The 16,976-nt window shown below is 33.6% G+C and overlaps 1 non-coding gene across 1 annotated transcript; it reads left to right on the top strand.

Moving 5' to 3' along the window:
* Window positions 1–14,381: 14,381 nt before the first annotated feature.
* Trnae-uuc lies at window positions 14,382–14,453 on the top strand. The gene has a single exon. It is a non-coding gene; the product is annotated as a tRNA-Glu (tRNA).
* The last annotated feature ends 2,523 nt before the right edge of the window (window positions 14,454–16,976 follow it).

Genomic DNA, 16,976 nt, shown 5'->3' with positions numbered 1-16,976 from the left:
TCGTCCTATGCAGAAATTATGGATCTGCAAACAGTGTTGCCATTTATGTGTCAAATCGGAGCTATGTGTGGATGTGAAAGAATAGCGTATCACAGGTTACTTGATAAGCTTCTCGACTGGAAAAACAATGCGATCCTGTATGGTAAGAAGGGGAGATTGCGACAGGCGATGCCTACGAAGAGTCGGAACATAATTAATGCGATTTAATGATTCAGACTTACTGGCAATTTCAAGGTAATGTGAACACTTTCAGCTCAAAAGCCCAATTACAGCGGTTCAGCGGTCCGATCTTATGATCTTGTAAATATAATGAATATTGCAACTATTTGCGAAGTAATTTCATCAAGTTTCCTACAATTCTTCCGTAAGGCGAGCGACGAAATATGACTTTTTATTTCTCTGAACCGAGTTTCTTTCCGAACATGTTGTAGGCCAATTTGATACAAAAAACTTAACTCGTCAATTGTTAAATAGTAAGCGACAGGCACATTTTTAAAAAGGTAGTGACATAAGGATTCGATCGACTTTCTGGATTCTGCTTGCGCTGAAGCCTTCACGTGCGTAAGCAAAACTAAAACTACTATAGAGTATCGCTATCAACTGCGAATGGTTATGAAGAAAAAATAAAACTATAAGTCGTAATTAATCCAACGCATCATTTACTGACCTACTTGAACAGCATACGAACCCAAATTTTAAAATTGTGTAGGAAGGGACGAAATTAAAATTAGACTGAATTAAATTGGCTTTTAGCTTTGTTCAAGCACAAGCCATTGGTTTCTTGTATGCTTCGCCCCTTGGCTTTTAAATGAAGAATTAGCTCATCAAGGCCTCCTCTCTCCTCTGATTCATAGACTTTAGAAATATAGTCTAGGAAACTGAAAGAACCAATAAGAAGTAACATCATAAGCTAAACACCCGGCATTTGGGTTTTCTGTCGTTTCTAGTCTTGAGTTTCCGTCTAAAGACTTTACTAGACAGTTTACCAGGAGGGACTGTTTCTTGTTCGATTACTTTTTCGAAGCGGAGAAAACTAACTTATTTGGCGTTAGCTATGTCACTTAAAATCGATCATTCTATTAGTCGCAGAATGTTTCATCTTTTCTTTCACTTGAACGATACAGTGCCGAGTTATCTGTCAAAGAAAATGTGCTCAACTTTTATGAGGAATTTAAAAGTATTTAGGGAGAAATAGAAACGGGACCGAAACGCAATAGCTTACTCGCTACATCGCTTTGCTCGCGTAAAAACTGTTGCTTATCCTAGCAAAATGCCTTGTTTTAAGAAAAATTGGCTATTATTTAATCATATCTGGCAACAACAGCACAAGTCGGAAATAAATGTTTTAAGATCCACTGATCATCAAGTCAGGTTAGAGCTAGTCCATATGCTTTCCGAACTACACCCATCAATAACACCACTGTCGAGACTAGTCTTGCAACTTAAAAAACAGAGCGTACGGAGTTAAAGGCCAAAATCATTCCGAAACAGCTTGTTTGTGGCGAAGATGTTGAAATATCTATTATTGCCAAAAGAATCAAAATATATCAGTGCGCACTTAACTCCTATATAGATGTTACAAAAGAAATAACTATTCCCCTAATCGTTGTGATATTTCACTCTCAACATAAATAAATCGCAGGAAAAACTAACCATTTGGAAAATGGCGCTTGGCATCCCTTTTTAAATACGGTTCTAAAAATGATGAACCGTTCCGTGCCTATGCAGCAGTAGCCGCCACAAGCCAAGTGCAAATGATCACATCCTCAACGAAATTACGTCAACAATTACAACCGAAGCTCGAGCTGTTCTTCAGGCCAAAAACTTTGCTAAGCTAAACCGAAACTAACCATCGAATTTAGTTTAAAAAAAAATGAAGAGAAGAGAGATAGTCTTAGTTGCTAGCACTTACCCTACTTTTAGTCCTCAAATTTATTTCTTTGGTTGCTTTAGTTGCTGGTGCTTATCCCACTTTTATTTCTGGGATTTGTTTATTTGGCCTAAATAAATGATAACAATAATAATGAAAAAAAGACACGTTGTTTTTAAGAAAAATGTATCTTGTGAAGAGAGCATCACGACTAGTTCTGTAGATAATGTAATCTAGCCTCCAGCTTGTTAACACCACTCTGGAGACAGTATTATCAGCATCGCATAAATCGTTATAGCGATCGTCAATTTTTATGTTTTAGATGTGCAAACTTTTTAATTCGTTTTTCACGTTAAATTTCTCCATTTTCAAATAATTCGACTTAGATCACTTTCACAACAAAAGGAATCTATGTGAAAAAAACAAACCTGTTTGGGATGGCCCTTCAGTTCAGTTCAGCTTCCTATAAACATCTTAGGGCTTCAGATTATACATCAAGTCATTTATAGTAAATAAGCATAACGATTACGTACTTTGCACTTGATCCTTGGAGCGTATGCGTTCACATAATTTCAACTTTAATACTGACATCAACATTTGTTTGCAAACTTTTGCATATAAATCTTGTGCTCAACGATTTTTCATATTTTATTTTATCTGCGGTAGTATTGTCGGTGAACACTTGCATAGACAAACTTCCTTGGTGATGATTACGATGAATAGAAACTCCATTCCGTTTATATATGATGTACCCTATGTTAGTTTGTTATTTCTTTTTTTTTTTTTGGTTGTTTTTTATTTCTGCGGTGCTTTTCTTTTTATTGCTATTTCTCTATCTCTGTTAGTTTTGGTTGCCGTATGAATTCATCTTTTTTTTAGTTAACCATTGTTTTTGAAACAATTGCTTTCGTATACATTAGCTTTGTTGTTTGCTTTGTTTATATAATATGAGCATGTGTTGCTGGGTGCTTGCGGGAATATGTCGGCGCTTTACGTGTTGTTAATATCCTCTTGGGTGTCTGTCTATTTATTAATTTAACAAATTTAGTGGTTTTAACACTTTTAATATGTTCCGTGTGGTTTTATTTTTTATTTTATACAAAAATGAGAGCAAAGCGATCGTTTAATTTGTTCTTAATCGATATGAAAAAGTTGAATGTTTTAAAATGTTTTTATCAAAGCTTATAACAAGTGTTTAATTCTTTGGAAAATGACATATTCTTCAATTGATAAGTAAGATTCGTGTTAAAGCGGGCCGTTTGCAAGTTGATAGCTTTGATGAAAATTGAAGGTTTTGAGCCATTTGGATATTGACTTGAACCAATACTCAATGAAAACAAACCCAGAGCAGCTCACTTCACCAGACCTTCGCAGACAGTCCACTTTTACGAACTTTTCGCGTACTAAGCCAATGTGATGGTATATATGTTATCTTTCCACTGCTAGACGGTCAAGCGAAAATACATTTTGGGGTGCGATTAAGCTAATTACAACGATGACATCTTATGGCTATCAGGCTTCATGTCCTACTGGTGCCCTTAGTCATATAGGCGTATAAAACAAATACTTACTTATTGAGGATAGAAAAAATGCAAAACAAGAACATTTCTTACATGAAACGGTCTCTTATGTCAAATTGGCGACAGTTTGTGATAAAAGTTGGTTGAGTTCTTAAAGAGTCACTGCTTAACGTCCAGGGACTTCTTTTTTTCTTTGTGCAATAACTAAGAGCATAAGATATGCGGCATGTTAGACTTAATATAAGTTAACTCAGTGGCCGATCCACAGAAATTTTACGATGGAAAAACTTTTCATCAGATACTAACAAAAATGCAAACTTTATCGACAGGTGCAAACTCACTCGTTATAGCAAGTCAAGAATCGGTAGTTGTCGACTTTATTCGTTATCGACAGGCATAGACCGATCCCGGTACTTTTTAGTCGACTGCAGCAAAAGCGCCCCAATGTAAGTATCGCGTAAACGCAGTGGTAAGATTAGTAGCATTTGCTTTTGATATGCAGAGTGTGAAAACGCGTTTGAATCATTGTATTTGCCTTGCAATTGAATAAATCAATTATCTGAGCCGGTGAAGAAACACGTCGAAAAATAGAGGTGGAAGAATTAACTCTAATCTTATCGAGTTTTTCTTTTATAAATTACCCTGTGAGTAATTAAATTGTTAATTGTTTTCCCTTTATAGCTTAAATTTATTTTTTTCACATACAGTTGTGTCAGTACAGTTGTGTCCAAAAATTTTTCCTCGTTTAAGGTCTTTCTGCCAAGGAGATGGGATTCCCTTTGATTATGTGAATGCAAGTCATATCGTGCTCCGATAGTACAAATGTATGTTCAAAGGGAGGGGTCTATGTATGTTCGTTTCCAAAGAAGAAGGTGTCTTTTGCATTAACTGCCTACGCATATTCATATGCTTAACGGTCTGTCAACAAATAGTGATTTTTAATCGCTGTCGACTCTTGTACATTTATGAGCTGGGTTATGATAAGATGGAAATTTACAATGAGAGCGAATTTTTGGAAGTTCCATATAAATAATAATTAATAACAATTAATTCATTTAGACATCTCTATAAATAGCGCGGATTTCAAACATATATAAAAATTCGTAGTAGACTCAAGTTTCATCAACTGCTTGCAGTTTGGGGATTGCATTAGCAACTTCGCTTTTGATTGTAAATAATGAACGAGCTGAAAATGAAGTAAACTCAATGAAGAAGATAACCACACAGTTCTTGTGAGCGTCGTGGGGCTGGTGCCGCTGAGCATATCCCAGCACCAGGAAAGGGTCAAAAGTCCTCACAGTACTTATGAGAAAACACTCACGAATGTAGAAGAATATTCACTTCTATATTAAATCATTATATTCTGCGTTTACGGACTTAATTCAGATACATTTAAAGCACGATGAAATAACTTCATAGAAATCCCTTTGCAAGCATCAACTAGTGAATTTTTCTTTTATTGTCGATTCGCTGTAAAACATATATCTTATAGGGATATAGAATGATTTCAATTTTCAAGCGACTTGTCCTTAATCAATAGGACCGCGAATGTTTTTTATTTATCGAATTGCAATACCTGTAAGTTGTACGGAAGAATAGATGAGCAGACAGCCCATGGAGAGAAGTACAGACAAACAGAGAAGCTTACATCGATTAAAAAAATAATTCTGATATGATGAAAAGGTGGATCCAACATAAGCCTTTCTGCGTGTTACGAACGTGCACAGAAACTTAATATACTGTGTACCACAAATGATCTATGGCACAACGAACAGACAAATGTTAAGATTCAATTAAACCCCTATTGGATACTAGATCGCATAAGCGTAAAAAATAAACAAATTATAGCTTGTTTTTTAATAACAGCATCTAAATGTAAAAATTTATTATTTAGTACATAAATAATTTCAATACTGCTTTACCGCACTCAGGAAACTAAAAAATTAAACTGACAAAATAATCATAAAATAAAATTTAAGTATTTTTAACATTAAACACATATACATATATATTAGGTATACAAATAGATTCTCTGCTTTGAAATTGCTTGCTTTATAAAACATATCTGGTGCTTTCACTTCGTCCGAAATTTTGGGTGTAGATAACTTAGGGATTGGCGCTTATGCGATATAAGTTCAGTTGGTTACAAGTTCTGGTAGTTTGCGGTTAAAATTCAACAAGCTGTGGAATAGTTAAAAAGTAGCCGGCGAGATATACTGCGTAAAATTTTCGTCTTCCAAACGATGAAAATTCGCATATGTTCGTTTATCCTCAGCAAAAGCAGGAAGTACAGGAAGTAATCTTCAACATGGGAGGAGAAACATCTTCCGATTGGGGCGTCTTTGCCAGACATGTAACACTCGCGGAAAGAGGTCAATAACTATATCGCCACGAAAACACGAAGTTTCTATCCCGGGGGCATCCGCAAGCTGATGAACATTTCGCTTATTAAGTTACGTAGTAAGTATGTATGTATATCATGTCGCAAGTGAGCCCCTGAACCATTGCAAACATGCATAAGCTTGGCAAACAACGCGTTAACAACACAATATTATTTTAAATAAAAAAAAAGAGATATTAAGAATGAAATGTTGGTTCAAGTACGACATAGATAAATCGCGCGTATTAAGCAAAATTGCTTTAATAGACGTTAAAGAGTCCGATAATGAGAACATGTGATAGACGACATTAAGGTTTCTGCAAACAACTCCGAGCGGGTTAAACAGCTCATAATTGTATTTACATTGACTAAGCTTAATCAAGATAAAGTGCCTAGAGAAGCGGTTAGGGACATTAAAGCTTACCTCACCAAATGATGCGGGCGAGTCAATAGTATCCTTTATTACTTTGGTTAACAAGAAAACCGCAAGAACAAATCTACGTTTCTCAAGTGATGGTAAGGATAATAGAAGCAACCTATTTTCACAGGGCGGAAGAGAGGCAATCGGGTCCCAGCCCAAGCTCCTAAGGGTAAACAGCAAGAAATGCTTTTGAACAGATTCAATTGAATCTACATAGCATCTATATGAAGGAGACCACAAAAATAAATTTTATTTTTATCAAAAAATGCAGAAAATTTATTCATACACCTAAAATATATTTATATATACAAACATATTAGATACGAAATATATTCGAAAGTCCTATACATTACTATTGCCATATTATTGTACAAATATTTAAAATAGTTTAGATGCATGAGGGTCGCAGCGCGTACGTATGTATTGTATTTCATATTTGAATTAATTTTTATTTTTTCACATTCATATCCCTTCGTTTTTTCATAAACGCCCTGATGTGTTAAAGTATATTTTTTGGTAGATTTAAAAATAACAATTTTCGGTCGAAAATGCTTGAGCACAGAACATTTTAGGGAGCATTAATTGAAGATCCAAGTTGATTTGTCCAAGAAATGCTACAAAACGATTCCATGTGAATGCAATACGGATCAAAGCGGAAAGATGTCGACATGTATTACTCATCGGAGATCATGTCATCCTGATAGGCGTTGGAAGTTGGAAGCTTTACAATAAAGTTACAACCAGAAAAGTAAAAAAATTTCGTTCATGACCGAATCTTCGAAATCCATCACAGTTATCCTAAAAAGAAGTAAAAAAGGAAAAAATGACTAAATTTTCATTCTATGAGCTGGATTTCTATTTTCTATTTTCAGAATAAAAGTGAAAATTTTTATCGTGTGCTCTGTATCGCTTTTGAGTGACGAGCAAAAAACACGAAAAGTCAAGGCTTTCTCGTTTTAGGCTTTTGTCTGGTTTAGGCAGATGCTAATGCGTCGTCCATACAATGCACGTTCAAATTTTTAGATTTGATTAAATAAATTTTCCTTCTGTAATTTACCTTCTGTAGTTGACGAGTAATGAGCAAAAGAACAGTTTTTTATTCCTTTTGTAAAGAAGAGGTGTTATCCGGTTACGTGGCACTGAAAGCGTGATTCGAGCGATTTCGACTATTTTCAATATCAACTTACGCGCAAGAATTGCTAATGTTTCTCCCAAATTTGAAGTTGATAGCATCATTTTTCTTGCCCAGAGACATTGCAAATTGCAGACAGACAGACAGACAGACAGGCGTTCTTAAAGCCGTTCAGTATTTAATAAGTGGATCTCTGAAGCTTCGCTGTGGACGTTGCAAGCGCCTCTCATCCTTCGGTGATGGGTACAAAAAATCACTGGCTGACCACACCATCATCTTATCATAATCCAAAACTCGTATAACGCATACGTGAAGATTACAATAGTTAGGATGCAATGGGTTGCGTTCGCTTAGAATTCATTGCGAAGGTCGACGACAAATCGTATAGCTGGAAACGTTGTAATTGAAAAGTTAACTCAGACTTTTTGATTGTGCAAAAAAAAAGCTTGAAAGCTGGCAAAACGTTACGCTTACTATGTGCATGTCCAACTAGGTTCCTAAGACGCTCATCGTAGTTAAGATTGCTTTGCAAATAATAGCTCCTTCTGACTGCCTTTTTCTATACTCGGCGCAGAACAATGTGCTTGACCAGTTAATCTGGACTGAGTAATAAAAACTTTGAGTTGTCTGGATTTTTAAAAATGTTAGGTACTTACAAAAATGATTGAAATTAATTCAAGCATCTCTCTCGTAGGCTTAGATTGGTTTGTGTACGTTCGCTTTGATATAATGAAACAATTAATAATTTGCTAAAAACGATTAAAACTGATAACAACAGCAAGTAATAATGGAGTTGATAGTGTCATAGTAAACACATGCATACACACTGCCACACATGCAAAGTAATGAAAATACAAAATGCTACAATACTTAAATATTAAATGTTACAATGTTTATACTATAAATGTTTATATATATATCTTATTATATAAGTGTATGTTTTTTATTCGAGCCTGTATGCATTCATATATATGATGCATTAAAAATTATCATTTTAATTACATTTTATAGTTTTATGCAAAATCAACCGTCCATACAATATGTGGGCTTCCACATTTATACACACGTATATAACTATACATAAATACTTGTATATATATATGTATATATTTTGTATATATTAGGTGGTTGCATGTATTTTGATCATTTCTCCACTTGAAAGGTGTTTATTGAGAAAAATTGGTACAATGTACAATAATATTAATTAAAATATTTTTCATTGTTTTCTACAACTTTTCACCAACTACTCGACGTTTCAAGCTGCAAGAGTGTATCCCCGACAACTTTTCCAACCTGTGGCCAAGGATTGTCATGCAAGAGGATGACTGAGCCTTTTAACCCCTATTGCTGGTCTTTTTTCCTGGCTACCCTGGACTAATCCATGACTTTTGGAGCTTGGGATTGTCGCGGTAATCCCACTTCTCATCGCCAGTCACAATACATCACAGAAAATATATCTTTTTTTTACCAGGGAGCCAATGAAATAGCGATTCATATGGTAAAGCATTTTCCCTCCTTTTGGATTTTTGCATTGCATTTAAGCGTCTCAATACAGTTGATTCATCAAGTGCTAAGCCTCTCGAAATTTTTTTGCAAGTGTTAAATGGGTTTCCGCCTTTTGCAGTTCGTTGTCTTCGCTCTTTTTTAATTCCGCAGGCCGTTCTTCGTCATTTATATCAAAATCAATGCTTTTAAATCGAAAGCAGTTATATTATGCAGAGAAAGGTCAAAATCTCATAGAATTTAACCGTTGTGTACACTGACACTTTGCATTATTTTATCATGTTCATCAATAGACGTCGTTGATCAAAATATATACAAACACCTACCATATTATATATTGTATAAATAAATGAATATATATTCAATGGTCGGATTTACAAGTGTGTTGCAATGTGTAACTGCAGGCAAATATTGCAGCAGTAATAACAGCAACGGAGCATATAAATGAAATGAGCTGCTAAAAACATCATACACTTAGATGCACTATAGACGCATGGATACAATAATATGAGTGAACACATGACTGCTGCATATATTTTGGGTGTACATTCGGATGGATGTTAGTGGATGAAAAAAAATTATAGCAAAAGTAAATCCCTGTTGTTACAATATTTTTTTCTCTTGTAATTTTCATAATTTTTAAATTACATTTATGCGAAGAATATAATTTGATAATGGCTGTCTGTGTAAATAAGTTTTCCGGCTACTAATATATATATATATATATATATATATATATATACTAATATATATATATGTATACAGATGTATATATATATATGGTATCTATGTATTGCACTTCTATGCAAAAGTTTTTTTTTTCAGCTTTTCCCCATTTGCCACTAAAACTTGCACTAAACGTACGCACATGGATATGCACGAAAATATTTTATGAATATGAAATTATTGCTACTATGTTAAATGTTAATGATTCATATGACGTAATTGCATTTCTATATCCGTTTCTCGGCCTTTTGCCACTTAGTTCAAACAACAACTATTCTTAAATGGCACAAACATCAATGCTTCGATTTGCACGTTAAATGAATACTTTTAACCGTTCGCCACGTTTCCGGATCACCTCTTTTATAAATTCTTTGCCATTTCCATCGTATACTTAAAAATTAAAATAATTTATTAGTATGTATAATGAGAAGCACATATCAGCAAGGACTAAGTCTAGCTATAGCAAACAAAAATAAAATTAACGGCTGCGTATGGATATTATGGAGAAATATGTAATTTAATCACAAATCCACTTGTCAAAAAAAACTTTTTTCCACAGCACACCAAGGGAAGACATATTTTGATATGCCGTTGCCGTTTCGAACCCATTTATCGGCACTAAGGCCATGATGGCCTGACGACATATACAAGTTGCTACGTTTAATATTACACACTGAACCGAGTAGTCGGCGTCGTGTTATGTCGTCCGATGCCCTGCTTTAACCATTCCTAGTTAGTAGGACGCGCAGTTTATAAAATTGGCAGAGAAGGAACATGAAATTTAATCCTTAGTTTTAAAGTCGCCCCTTAATCATTCGGCATGCTTGGTTGTGGGAGTCACAAGACTTAAATTGTGAGACTACGATGTTGAAGATAAATCAATCGAATATGTCTAAGACGATTTTTTGAACGCGGAAATAAATTTCATATCTACAAAATTTTAAGTATTATTATCGTTTTGCAATTGTTTTGAAGCTTATTCGTTCAATAATTTTGCTAAGAAATCTGGTTAGACAGCTCACTTCGAGAGGAATGAACCAACGCATTGCAGTCACCTTATTTGCTATGCAGAACTATTTAAAACTTCGTTTTTATTGTACTTATTCCATCGCCTCTTTGCTTTCCTTTTTTCTAAAATCGCAAGGGGCGCATATACCAAAATAGGATATCTTTAGAACTTCCGTATTCCGTAGAATACTTGTGTTATTTGTATTCTTGGTATAAGAGGATTGTGATTCTAATTAATTTCTATTACACGAGGTGGCACTAGCTCTTGTACGTTGCTTTATATGCTACAAATACACTTTTTTTACACGAACTTTTCGTTTTAGCACGAGACAAAGAAAATTTTTTGTTCGGCAATGCTTCAGAGGAACTTATATATATAGCAATAAAAAATAGAATTGAGGGAATACTGTGATGAGAAGTCAGACGGCTTATGGTCACATATGTGGTGGTGACTTGCTCTACGGCTATCTAGGCATTAATAACGAACGAAATTATTCATACATTTGTTCACACCTGACAGTTGTGGGATACTTACTCGACATATCTGCTGATGGCACCATTTTTAATCCAGTTCGAGACAAACGTGCACGCTTTACCAAGTAATAATGAATAGTTGGTAAATTGATTTTTATTTCTAATTTAAATTTTAGTTTTTGATATGTTTTATGTACTTATGGACTGTATTTTCACTGTACACCGATTTCAATTTTTTATTAATGGTTTATGATTTATAAACATGTAATATGGACTTCGTTATAATTTTTTTGTACGGTTTTTTGAATAGAATATAAAAAGTTTTTTTAACTTGTAAGCTTTTTTTAAATTGTTGAACATGTAACCAAATTTACCACATGTCGCATTTATTTTTTTACACGATGCTATTTGCACGGATTTTTAAGGAACGCATTTACCGTGTAAAAAAAAATCGAGAGTATTTAAAGAAATTCTTGTAAAAATTAATGCAGTCTACAAATATTCCTAAAGGGCTTACGTTGATATTCAGAGACATTCGGAGCGAGAAAATCTTGAAAGAAATCATGCAATCTTTTACTTACTATGAAACATATCGCTTAAGAAATTTCTCTTAAACAGAATTTTCTCAAAAGCTAGGCAGAAGATTGCAAGCTGTTGTTTGGCACCAAGGTCTTAAAAAAAGAGAGGAAATGGTACGAAGCGAACTCAGTAAAAATCCAAGGGCATTTATAGTGATATCAATTATTTTGAATTTGTTTTCATTTTTTAAAAATAATTTTAAAAATCATGAACAAAAAAGTAATAAACTAATTCAAGCCCTTCACACCATTTTATGCGATTATAATAAATACATCGTAAAGTTCTCTATATATTTTGCCTTGCTGGGCAACCAGCAAGGCAACTTGCATTCAAAAGCAATTCTTGTTGTTTATATGATTTTACTTTGTAAAAAGTTTGTCAAAAACATTTGCCCATCGTGTAAGTCAAGGCACAGGTTTACTTATTGTCAATTATCAATTCACTTATTTATAAATATTTATGTGCTTAGGATGCTTGTTCTCATGTATAAATGAAAGGAAGTATAAAACTGTGATTTCTTTCATATTAATTCTTTGAGTTTGTGTGTAGTAGTTCAAAAATGTTTATTAGCGTAGGGAATTTCTCTTATACAATAATAAAAGAAAACTTTAAAATATGTTCAATTTTTTCTCTTCCTGATATTATTGATTAGTACTAATTTAGGCATACAAATATGATGTCAAATTATATATATATGTATATATTATTTTTTTCATGATTGTACAGAATAAATTATAGAAACTTGGCTGTTATTTTGTTATACTAAGACGTGCCTTCTTATATTGAATGCATCCTTCAAGTCGAAACTGATTTAAAACCAACATCTTAGGTATGTATTGTGAGGAACCACAGTCATCCTTCGTTTCGGTCTTACAGCTTCTTCGTCTCGAAGGGGGAGTGCTAGAGTAAGTTAGGCTAAAAAAGTTAGGATTAAGTCAAGAGAAATTAGAGTGAAGAGAAATCAGCATTAGTTGAGAATAATTAGTTTAACCCGAAGTTTGATCAGGTTTATAAATGCTAGGTAAGTTAGAGAAAGTGGGTTGGTCGCGGGGTGAGTGAAAGAGTGGACGTTTTGGGTCTGGTGGTGCTAGGTCTTCATATTAAGGACAAAAAACTTATCTTTGAAGTAGAAAATAGTCAAATTGCAAAAGTCAACAAAGAAATACCTGGAATATATATTTCAAGAGGAAAAATATTTTAAAGAAATATAAAAATCTTATATAAATGCAACTTGAGAAAATAATTGACATCGGGCGGTTGTTGCACAGTTGGTGCACATTATAATCCAAGGAACTCACCGCATGACGAACCTAACCATCCCTGCAGGGATCTTGCATCAAATTGTTCAAAGATATAAAAATTCGTAAAGTATTTAGAGATCTCAATTACAACCGTGCAATAATATATTTTATTTTTTTTCAGACGAAGGAACATATTGTGGAAAAGTATGGCGGTGAAGAACATTGAAGAACATTTGCAAGCACCACCTAAATCGCTACTGTTGGCCCAAACCGAAGATTATATAGAGTATTCGCGTAGCGGCAAAGGAATGGAAAAACAAAAAGCACGTAGTATATATGAGGATATTTATCTTAGTAATATCTTAGTAATATATAAACTGGGATTATCATTATTTTATAATATATAATCTTTTTTATATAAATGCATAAAAAATATGCATTCATCTCCCCTTGTACGTCTCCTCAATAGTTTTATACAATTTTTATAGGCGTGGCATTCGATTTTACCCTATTTTCAAAAATAAAATGATAATTCTTTCCATATATTCATACGTATGATGGTAATGCCTAGTTTTGCACATATTTGTGGAAGAAAAGTCAGTAATTTTTTTAATTTAGGTTTTTTCGCTCTCTTGCTCGCTTTCATAGTGCTATAATACTTGAATATGAAATACATCCTCTGATAGACGATATGCATTTTTTTTTTAATAGATAGTGTGTCACATATAAAACAATATATATATGTGCAATGTACACATTATGCTTGTTTATATACGTCGAAAACATTATAAATATAAGATAAGACATTTCGTTAGCAACATTTGCGCAGCAAAATTATTAGGTTTGCAAGAAGCATCCGATACAAACAAATAATATTAAAGATCATAAGAGAGAGTGAAAGACCATTTATTAAAATTTGTGCGGCAACTGTGGGTAAGACTACACTAATAACATGTGTGTGCTATGCTATAATGTTTTGAATAGATAATCGCGTGAGTGTATTCGCGGTAAACCAGAAATACTTGTGCACGGTTGTACGTTTGTTTGCTTTGAACATTTTTGTATAAATAAATTTGGCTCTTTTTTGGATAATTGTCATTGTATTGCTATATATTTATATATTTACATATTTATTGCCAAAAAATTTTTATTATAATTATTTTCTCTACTTTCTACTATACATATGTTTCCTATTAATGTTATTAAAAGCAAAATATTATTAATTTTTCCCTACATATATATTGTTTTTGTGCTCTATCTACTAGTTTTGTTGCGTTAATGTTGCTGGCGAAATGTTCCTTATAATAGATAATGTTTATAGACCTTCAAAAATATAATATATATGCATCCGTTTTGTATATGTAATCTTTGCATTGTACAATACAATTTTTTTTTCATTTAACATATTTGTTGCAGTTATGTTGCTATTGAATATATGTTCTCTCTTATATACATAATGTTTTTGTGCCTTATTATAAATATTGTATGTAGGCTACTTATACATCATATTGCGCAGTTAACTCGCCCTCCCATATGGTCTAGTGGCTAGGATATCTGGCTTTCACCCAGAAGGCCCGGGTTCGATTCCCGGTATGGGAACTTTAGAGTGCAATGTTTGTGCTTTGCGGAGTTTTTTTCCGTCGGAATTGTGAATATATATAAAAAATCGATCAGCAACAATATATTTTTGTGTTCTTTGTTTTTTATATTAATATTTAATTGAAATGAAACTTGTTGCAAAATGCATTCAAAAGAATGACAAAGATGTATGATTGTACCGTGTAGCGGTATTATATACTACTTGTTCATATCTATCATTTTTGTACCCAAAAGAATGAAGGCTACCTTCTTTTTGTCCAAGTGTTGGCAACGCCCAGAGGGAAACTTCGGAGAACCCACAAGTTATACGTCTTCTTGATCATCAGCAAATTCCGAAAAATTCATTAAACATACTCGTCCGTCTATCTGTGGAAGGTCTGTTGCAAACATTTTCGTAATTACAAAAATTAAGCTATCGATTTCAGATTTGGCAGAAATATTGAAAGTCCGTGGACGCGGGGTAATATTGTAAACGGGCCATAACGGTGAAGGGCGCGCTTACCGCACCACGAAAACTGGTGTTATGGCAGATAAATGCATAAAAATTTGAACATATATTCTATGGTTGTCGTTATCGTATCTGTATAAAAGTAGAATAAATTGGCCAAACCTATCGGATATAATGTATCAAAATTTAAATGTTCTTCAATACCTTTATAACGCGCAGAAACAAGCTTTATAAAGTATAAATTCTTGGCCAGTTTCAAGATTTGAATGCACCTAAGCATGTCCGCCTGTTCGTCTGGCCAGCTGTTTGTTTGCGCAAACATTCTAGTAATCTACAAGTTTAGAAAAGAAATTCGAAGTGACGTAAACTTTTCAGATAATATAACGCTCTATAACGCTCTATAACGCTCGTACGCTTATAGTACAAGAACAGTTCACTTTTTCTTTTCAATTGAAAATTCTTTTTATTATTCTGCTTCCCTAGCCCTTCGCTTTGTCGAGGCAGACACTAGCAAAATACCAAAGAAAACACTTTTTAATTATCCAATTGGATTACAATACACTTCCGGAATTTTGAAAATTTTGTGTGTGCATATGTTCACCTGGAGTTGGAGCAAATCGAAAAGTAACACTCCCCTACACCTATTATTAGACAATTTTCTCAGATTATTCTGACGATGTGACCGACCACTAGACGCAAGGGAAATCAAGGCGACCCTTCTTTTTGTATCACATTTGATATATCGAAGCACACTTACGAAAAACGTAAATTAAAAAAATCAATAACAAGAAAAAGTGTCGAGGTTTACGACGAACGAACGAACTCTAGAATATTTACATCCCATATCTGATCAAATGTCTATTAGAGCCTTGTATAAAGTGGTTTTTGCAACACTTTTACACATAGAAGAAAATAGGTGGTATACGACGTATTACGATGTTCAAGAAATAGGGTAAAATGTTGCCGTAAAAATAGGCGATATTTTAACACCAATGTTAACTTCTTTTGCGTGTAAAATTGTTTTTTACAAAAAAGGTAATGCATTGATATACGAAACTGGCAGATTCTGAAAATAAAAATTCGCCTTACCTTTTGAACACGGCTTATTTTTGCGTACTCTGGTACTTAACTCGACACAGGTTTGTTTCACGAAATTAGGAGGAATTTTGCATAGCTTCATATGTGAGGACTGTAAGTACTGTAATACAAGTCCATTTGGCGGGGAATAATTTTTATGGTTTGCTTAGGTCAAGACTTACGATTGATTACCTGGCAACAAGAACTATATCTTTTAAAACGATTCCTTCTATATTAAATATCTTGAGTTTTAATTATAGGTTTTGCGAAGCCCTGAGTGAAGTCCGCCGTCCAACTTGATGACCGTATAAGTGAAATAATTAACTTTGAATTTTTTATAAAAGGGGTTGAATAATAGGTTTATAAGCAAAACATTTCTCTGTCTTCTTATCAGTTACTAAGGCGACAAAGAGCGAGAGAGAAAGAGACAAAAACGCCTGCTAATCCCTCTATTTCGGTAACCTATGGTAATTTTAAGATATTCCACTTCTTCTAAGCTTTGGCTTTTCTATCTTGGAATGGTTGGTATTATTATTGAAAATTATTTAACACAAACTCATATTACCATCCGTAAATATATCGTTATAAATATTCGAAGAAATGGTTTATGCTTCATATACATGAGCACATAATCATAGCAAATAGCTCGGGGCTACAAATTATAAGTTCTTAAAATATAAAGGAAGTTATTTGTAAAAAGAAAAGAACAAGAAGAATCTGTGACGTCCTCTCCCTCACTAGCAACTTTTTTTCAGTAGATAGAGGAACGTAAATTTAACATTATAGTCATAATAATAAAATAACTTAAGGCTATGATTAAACTGAATTTTTCATTTTTAATTTAGGAGGAACTTCTCTAAGCGAGGAAATAAAATATAAAATTAAATAAAAATTTTTGTCTTAATGAAAGCAACTGCTTTCTAATATGACTACTTAGTTACTGATGGTAGGGAATTTATTTTTGAATTCACAAAACTTGTTAGAAAATAATTTAAAAT

This window comes from Glossina fuscipes, unplaced genomic scaffold, assembly GCF_014805625.2.
Source record: "Glossina fuscipes isolate IAEA_lab_2018 unplaced genomic scaffold, Yale_Gfus_2 86, whole genome shotgun sequence".
NCBI classification, from domain to species: Eukaryota; Metazoa; Arthropoda; class Insecta; order Diptera; family Glossinidae; genus Glossina; species Glossina fuscipes.
The sequence above is the reverse complement of the archived record's forward strand: the minus strand, read 5'-3'. Positions and strand labels throughout refer to the sequence as shown.